Source organism: Leuciscus leuciscus (genome assembly GCF_965113295.1).
Source record: "Leuciscus leuciscus genome assembly, contig: HAP1_SCAFFOLD_387, whole genome shotgun sequence".
In the NCBI taxonomy this organism is placed as follows: domain Eukaryota; kingdom Metazoa; phylum Chordata; class Actinopteri; order Cypriniformes; family Leuciscidae; genus Leuciscus; species Leuciscus leuciscus.
In genome coordinates, this window is record NW_028118352.1 from 59,863 (window position 1) to 66,339 (window position 6,477).

At 36.6% G+C, this 6,477-nt stretch overlaps 1 long non-coding RNA gene across 1 annotated transcript; it reads right to left on the minus strand.

The window, feature by feature from the left end:
• Nucleotides 1–2,633: 2,633 nt before the first annotated feature.
• On the minus strand, nt 2,634–4,020 carry LOC309491621. Its single transcript, XR_014203214.1, has 3 exons — nt 3,480–4,020; nt 2,879–3,289; nt 2,634–2,679 (listed from the first exon to the last, which is right to left on the minus strand). It is a non-coding gene; the product is annotated as an uncharacterized lncRNA (long non-coding RNA).
• Between the last annotated feature and the right edge of the window lie 2,457 nt (nt 4,021–6,477).

Consider the following 6,477-nt stretch of genomic DNA (forward strand, 5'->3'; position numbering starts at 1 on the left):
ATTTCATACTCGTTTTCATACTTGTTTTTAGTTCACAATAAAGTGCAAAGAAATAGTAAATGTGTAAAAAATCTTGTAGTTTGTCAGTTTATCTCATATAATGATCAGAAGTGTTTGCAAATCATTATAAATATTTTAGATGTATAATGTGCTTATTTTGGAATATTATAATATAGAAATGTATATTTCAATGTAGTAATGCATTAATTGTATAAACATGTACGTGTCACGAGATGCACACAAAAAAAGGTAAGATCCATGTGCAGTTTAATGGGGTAATCCATAATCATAAACCAGCCAGGCAAAGGGTCAAAATCCATACAGTCCAAAAACAGGAATGGAACTCAGAAGTGCAATCTGACATCAAACAAGGACTCCATGACAAAAACTGAAACAGACAGGGTATAAACAGACACAAACAATGTGAGTGGGAACAGTGATGAGTTCAGACAAAGCACTGTTAGACTTTTCAAGGTTTTTTTACAGTAACTTACTGGCAACACTGTTGCCAGTAAGTTACTGTAATTAAGAGTTACAGTACCAAACCGTATTTCAGTTTTGTGTAATACAGTGCATTACTGTAAAAACGAAGCTAATCAGTACACTACTGTAATTATTTTTATTTGTACTAAATATAAATTAGATTTGATAATTTTGATATATGATTAATTTTATTTTTATCCTACATAAGTACTACTTTCATACAAACCAATTAGACAAAGTTATCACAAAATACCATTTTTTTATTTAAAACATTTCATATATATCACAAAATAAACATGCCAATGCTGGAAATGATGTGTGAAATTTTTACACATTAATGGGTAAGTTTAGAGACAACATTTTTTGTGTTAATTTTAACTCATTCATTGTGTTAATGATTTTAACAAAGTAAATATGTCAGAGAGGTTAGCACAAAGATGTGTAAACGTGTTAAATTAACACATTATGTGCTGTCCTTCACTGCAAACATTTTTGAAAACATACATAAAATCATAAACAAAACATTAGCATTTGACTAAATGAATGTAGAGTCATTGGTTGTTTAGCTTATACAAGTATTATAATGAAATATCAACCATTACATTCATAAAACTGCAGAATATAAATACATTAAGCATTCAAAAAGGAAATGTCCAAAACAGGACAAAACACAGTTCTTTTCACAATACAAGACACATAACCCCACCTTAAAAATAATTTCACTTATTTCCAAAAATTTGTTGGATTCATGTACACTGGTGGCCAAAAGAAGTATTTAAGTGGCGTAATGTTTTTGAAAGAAGTCTCTTTGATGCTCAAGAAACATTTATTATTATTATCAATGTCTGACTGTCTACTCCATCTTTTCTACAGCATAGGAGTAAAAGTCATCATCAAAATAATCTTTAAAAAGCCAACACAATGTTTTTGTCCACCTTTGTGAATAAATGAACTTCTCCAAAGATTGGTTCCTGTTCAGAACTTGATTGACAACATCAGAGTGTTCCCTGGTCTGCATGCGTGCCCACTAGGGGTTGAACGACTTCAGATTTTTTGAAGTCGACTGTTATGACATCAAAGTCGAGTCGACGTTGACTAGTCACTCACGTCATTCATAAAAACACAAGAGATGGAACTGCTTTGCAACATGCCCCAATTTGCAATTTATTTGCAGAAAATGATACAGATGCTGACAGACAGTTCATAATATGTTGCAACTTAACGGTAACAATGCAACAATAACTCCCGTTTTAGTGCAAACATTTTTTAGTGATGCATTATGTTGGCATAACAATGCCATTTATGCAAGATGGGCTGTAAGCCTACTCACTGTCACAGTCCTGCTCATTCACAGTTTTTACTTTTCGATCATGGTTTGCATGTTTAGTGAAGTTTCTAATTGACCGTTCGCAAAGACCCTCCCCCTTTAGTTACTGTTGCTATGTCCGACACAGTGAAATATACATCGCGGAGCAGAGAGGACACTGACAACGTGCTGACAGACAGGACAGAGCAGGTTACTTTTAATATGTAAACAAAGTCTCAACTTTCATATTTGGTCATTTTATAAAGAAATTGAAACAATAAATACCGTTTTGTGGCTCTTTAATGTGGCGTGACAGATCGCTGTAGAGCCTCTTAAAGCTGCTCGTGAACCGATCATCTCTTCCTTCTAGTTAATTTATAGCATCAAATAAACATGAATATACATAAGAAGGAATGTTGTTTTAACTGCAGAAAGACGTCAGTACACGCCGTTATTCAAGTTCAAATCCTCCAACGTTAATCTATTAACTCTCCTGACTTGCGTATTATGATTGGTCAGATCGCCTGTCAATCAAACTCCCTGCGAAGGGTAAATTTACTGCTGTCGAGAATGATTTGCATTCCTCACTTAACATTAGCGGATGCCTTTTCAGATGAGTGTGCATTGCACTTGTACTTTTGTTGTACTTCAGGACAGACTTACTTTCCAAGTCACATTTTTACAAGCTTCATCTTTAGTGAAGTATTTCCACAGACTTGATGGTGACAATCATAGTGTCACATGATCAACGCGACTAGTCGACGTCAAGCTTAAAGCGTCACGGCATTGCATTAAGGTCGACTAGTCGACTAATCGACTAGTCGGTTCAACCCCTAGTGCCCACAAACACAAATGTACTCAGTCCTTCAGAGGAGATCCCGGTTCCAAAACTATATGAGAGAGAGAGAGAGAGAGAGAGAGAGAGAGAGAGAGAGAATATTAGTGTCACATTATTTTTAACCTCCTTTTTTGTTAATTTTTATTATTATTTTCACAAAAACTTAATATATATTTGTAAACAGCTTTTGTCAATAAATAGCATACAAAAGAACTAAATTAAATTATGCCAGATTAAATTTTAATACTTACAAATCCTAAATTCTGTCCAAAAATGCTGAGATGCATAGAAAGAAGTTGAACGACTGAAATAGATGATTTTAGCCCATTTCAGCTTGTCTGCAGTGAAGGAGTACCTGTTTGAGACAAATACACAGTAAGATACATGCAAGAAATCACTGTGTGATGATCGTTCTCCTTCCTACAGTAGTTAACCCACCTGTGCGCTGATATTAGGACCTTCCTAGTCAGGTGGAACTGCAATGGTAGAGTCGCTGGCTAATAAAATATAAAAATAATGCAAAAATATAAACTTAAGTTGTTTAGAATGCTAGATTTGGTCTGAATGAATTAGTGAGAGTTTTACTGCAGTGCTTACCTGGATACATTTAATCTGGTGAGACTGAACAAAGACAATGGTCCATCTTCTGATTGGTTCATTTGCTGTGTAATAAAGTTAGACATAATGCAAAGGTCACTTATTTGATATGAAGTTAGCCAATTTTATAGAGATTTTATAAGATATTGTTAGCTACCTAGTCTGCACCAGTGGCTCAAAAGCAATTTTCACATAGTGTATGCTAATCATTTCAGCAAACTTATCTCAAAATATATCACAAATGGGCTGGCCTACCTCTGGAATCTTGCTAAGTCACTGGCGCGAATTGGCGCTTTGTTGCAGTTGCCTTTAAACACAAAAATGGAAGTAAATATTAAATTCCATTAAAAAAAAACAACTATAATATGGTATAGTTTGCAAACTAATGCTAAAACTATAAAGGTTCTCATCAGTAGGCCAACATTAGGATATAAACAGAATTTCACATTAGTTTATTCACATTTATTGTTAATGTAAACGCGTTGCTCGTTGGCATATTTTAACTCGACAATTCAATAATCTAACAAAGTGTGTAAAATGAAACGTTAGCTCAGTTTACCATGGTAAAGTTCGTTACCGCCATGTTGACGACGAGTAACGTTAGGCTAACGTTAACGTTATAACATACGTTAAACTGGGCACAATCCTGTCAACATACACAGAATGTTTTTTTTTGTTTGTTTTTTTTTACCTTGCTTGCTGATCTCTCTCTCGGTGAAGTGAATTCCGTCTCTTCCCCGGGCCAGACACGAACGTCGCGATCCAACAAAAGACAGACCCCATTACCTACACTGGATGTCTGTCTGACGCGACACGACAAATCCCAGACAGTGTGATGCGCCGCGGCCGTTATATTTCAGACGTAGTCCGATACGAGTCCAAGCGCTCGCACTAGTTCTTACAAGGGATAAACAGGTTTGCATTTAAAGGTCCGGTCGCTTCAATGTGTCCAATATAGACAGCCTCTGGCTATTATAGCGTTGTAGACACGTGGTGTAAGGCAAAAATTAGGAAATAAAAAGCACGGTGGAATGGTGCCAGCCAGAGAGGCAGTTACGTCAAATACAGTAGTATACAGCAAATTTAAAAAATACAGTAAGTCTCTGTATGTGGTGTTAGACGTCACAGAAAATTCCCATGATGCAATTGGAATCACAGTTATTTACTGTAAAGAGAAATAGCAGTATAATACTGGGGGATTTAAAGTAAATAACTGTAGAAATTACAGAAAAGTCTAACAGTGAGGATTATGGGAAATGCATTACATTTACATTTACGCATTTGGCAGACGCTTTTATCCAAAGCGACTTACATTCCATTCAAGGTACACATTTTACATTTTGTCAGTTCTTGCTTTCCCTGGGAATCGAACCCATGACCTTGGCATTGCTAGCACCAACACTCTACTGTTTGAGCTACAGGAAAGCCCATCTTGAGGAAAGCCCATCACTTCATGAAATGAAGTGGTGGTGTGACGTGGCGGTATGGGAAAGATCTCTAGTGGACACCCAGGGTACACCAACCAGACACTGTGACAGTACTTGTGTAATATATGTGTGGGTTTGTAAAAAATAAATAAATAAATAAATAAATTCCCTCCAGCACAGTTGACATATAAACAGTAAATCTATACGAATAAAAACACGATTACCTTGATATTTAGCAATTTTGCAGTTAATTTTGTTTCTACTGAATTTGTCAAGATCCAGGAATTGAATACGCACAACTATTTTCACACTTGTGGAGTTTTTTCCTCAAAAGATCCTCCAGCATCTGTTGGTTTGTGTTTCAGGTGTTTCTGCTGCTGAACGAGATCAAATGAGGAGAAAGTCAGTGAAAGAGGGACAATCTGTCACTTTAGATCCTGGTGTAAGAAACCCAGATGATTTGATGAAATGGTATTTTAAAGACATTCCCATCACTGAAATCACTGAAGATCAGAGTCAGATCTATACAGATGATCAGTGTGAAGAGAGATTCATAGACAGACTGAAGCTGGATCATCAGACTGGATCTCTGAACATCACAAACACCAGAAACACAGACTCTGGACTCTATAAACTACAGATGAGCAGCTGCAGATTCAGCATCATTAGGAGCTTCTGTGTTTGTGTCACTGCATGGTGAGTCTCATTTGCTCTTTAGAATTATAACAACTTTGTGCCGGCCCAGATCTGGCACATGTGGAAAGCAGATCTGAGTCACATGCGGTGTGGAATGATGGCACTTGGGTGGACCGCTCCTGTTTGCCAGATCTGGGCCACAAGTAGGCCATAGCAATGCCACATGTCAGCCAAGAGCAAAGACATAAAACTACTGGACCTTCTCTGAGCCACAACATCTTTCTATATTATTAGTCTCAGCATTAACAAGCCTGTTAACATCACAGAAGAGAAGAAATGTGTGTGTGTGTGTGTGTGTGTGTGTGTGTGTGTGTGTGTGTGTGTGTGTGTGTGTGTGTGTGTGTGTGTGTGTGAGAGAGAGAGAGAGGGAGAGAGGGAGGGAGAGAGAGAGAGAGAGAGAGAGAGAGAGAGAGAGAGAGAGATTATTTCATTATTTCACAGGAGACCAGGTGAAAAACACAGATGAGGTAAAACACTTCACTAGTATTATCTTTGTAGAAATCTTATGAGATTCTCAGGAGAGTGCAACAAAACTCCATTCATTTTATCTGTTGTGAAATAACTTATTAAAACTTTAAAATACAGCCCTACTGTGAGCTACGAGGTTATTAATCGATAATATTTGCTTTTGTTGAAGCCGTCATTCTGCATTATTTCAACTTATTTTCACAATAATCATGTTTAACAGCGGAATTTATGTAAAAACTACATTACCCATGATGCTCTACTGAACATTCCACCAATTAGGGAGTCAAAACAAGCCAAAGTGCCAAAAAAGATCTTTACCCACTTTCATGAAGCAATTGCCGTAACGCTCTCAAAATACTTCAATATTTGAATATACTGTATAAAAGCATTTCTGCTCTTCTGCTGTAAACTTTCACATGAATGAATCACGTTTCCATCAAAATGATCCCGAAATAAACATTCCAGACTGAATATTATTCACTGATTGATGGAAGATTTGCTGATTTCATGAGTTTCTGTGACAGTTACTGCTGTTCATTTCTCTCTCTTTAACATCCTGCAATTTATTGTTTCCAGACGGAGAAAGATCACGTGATCCGAGAGAATCCCAACAGGATGATTGTGAATTTGCAACATTATTCCCATTGAGGAGAATCAGCAAA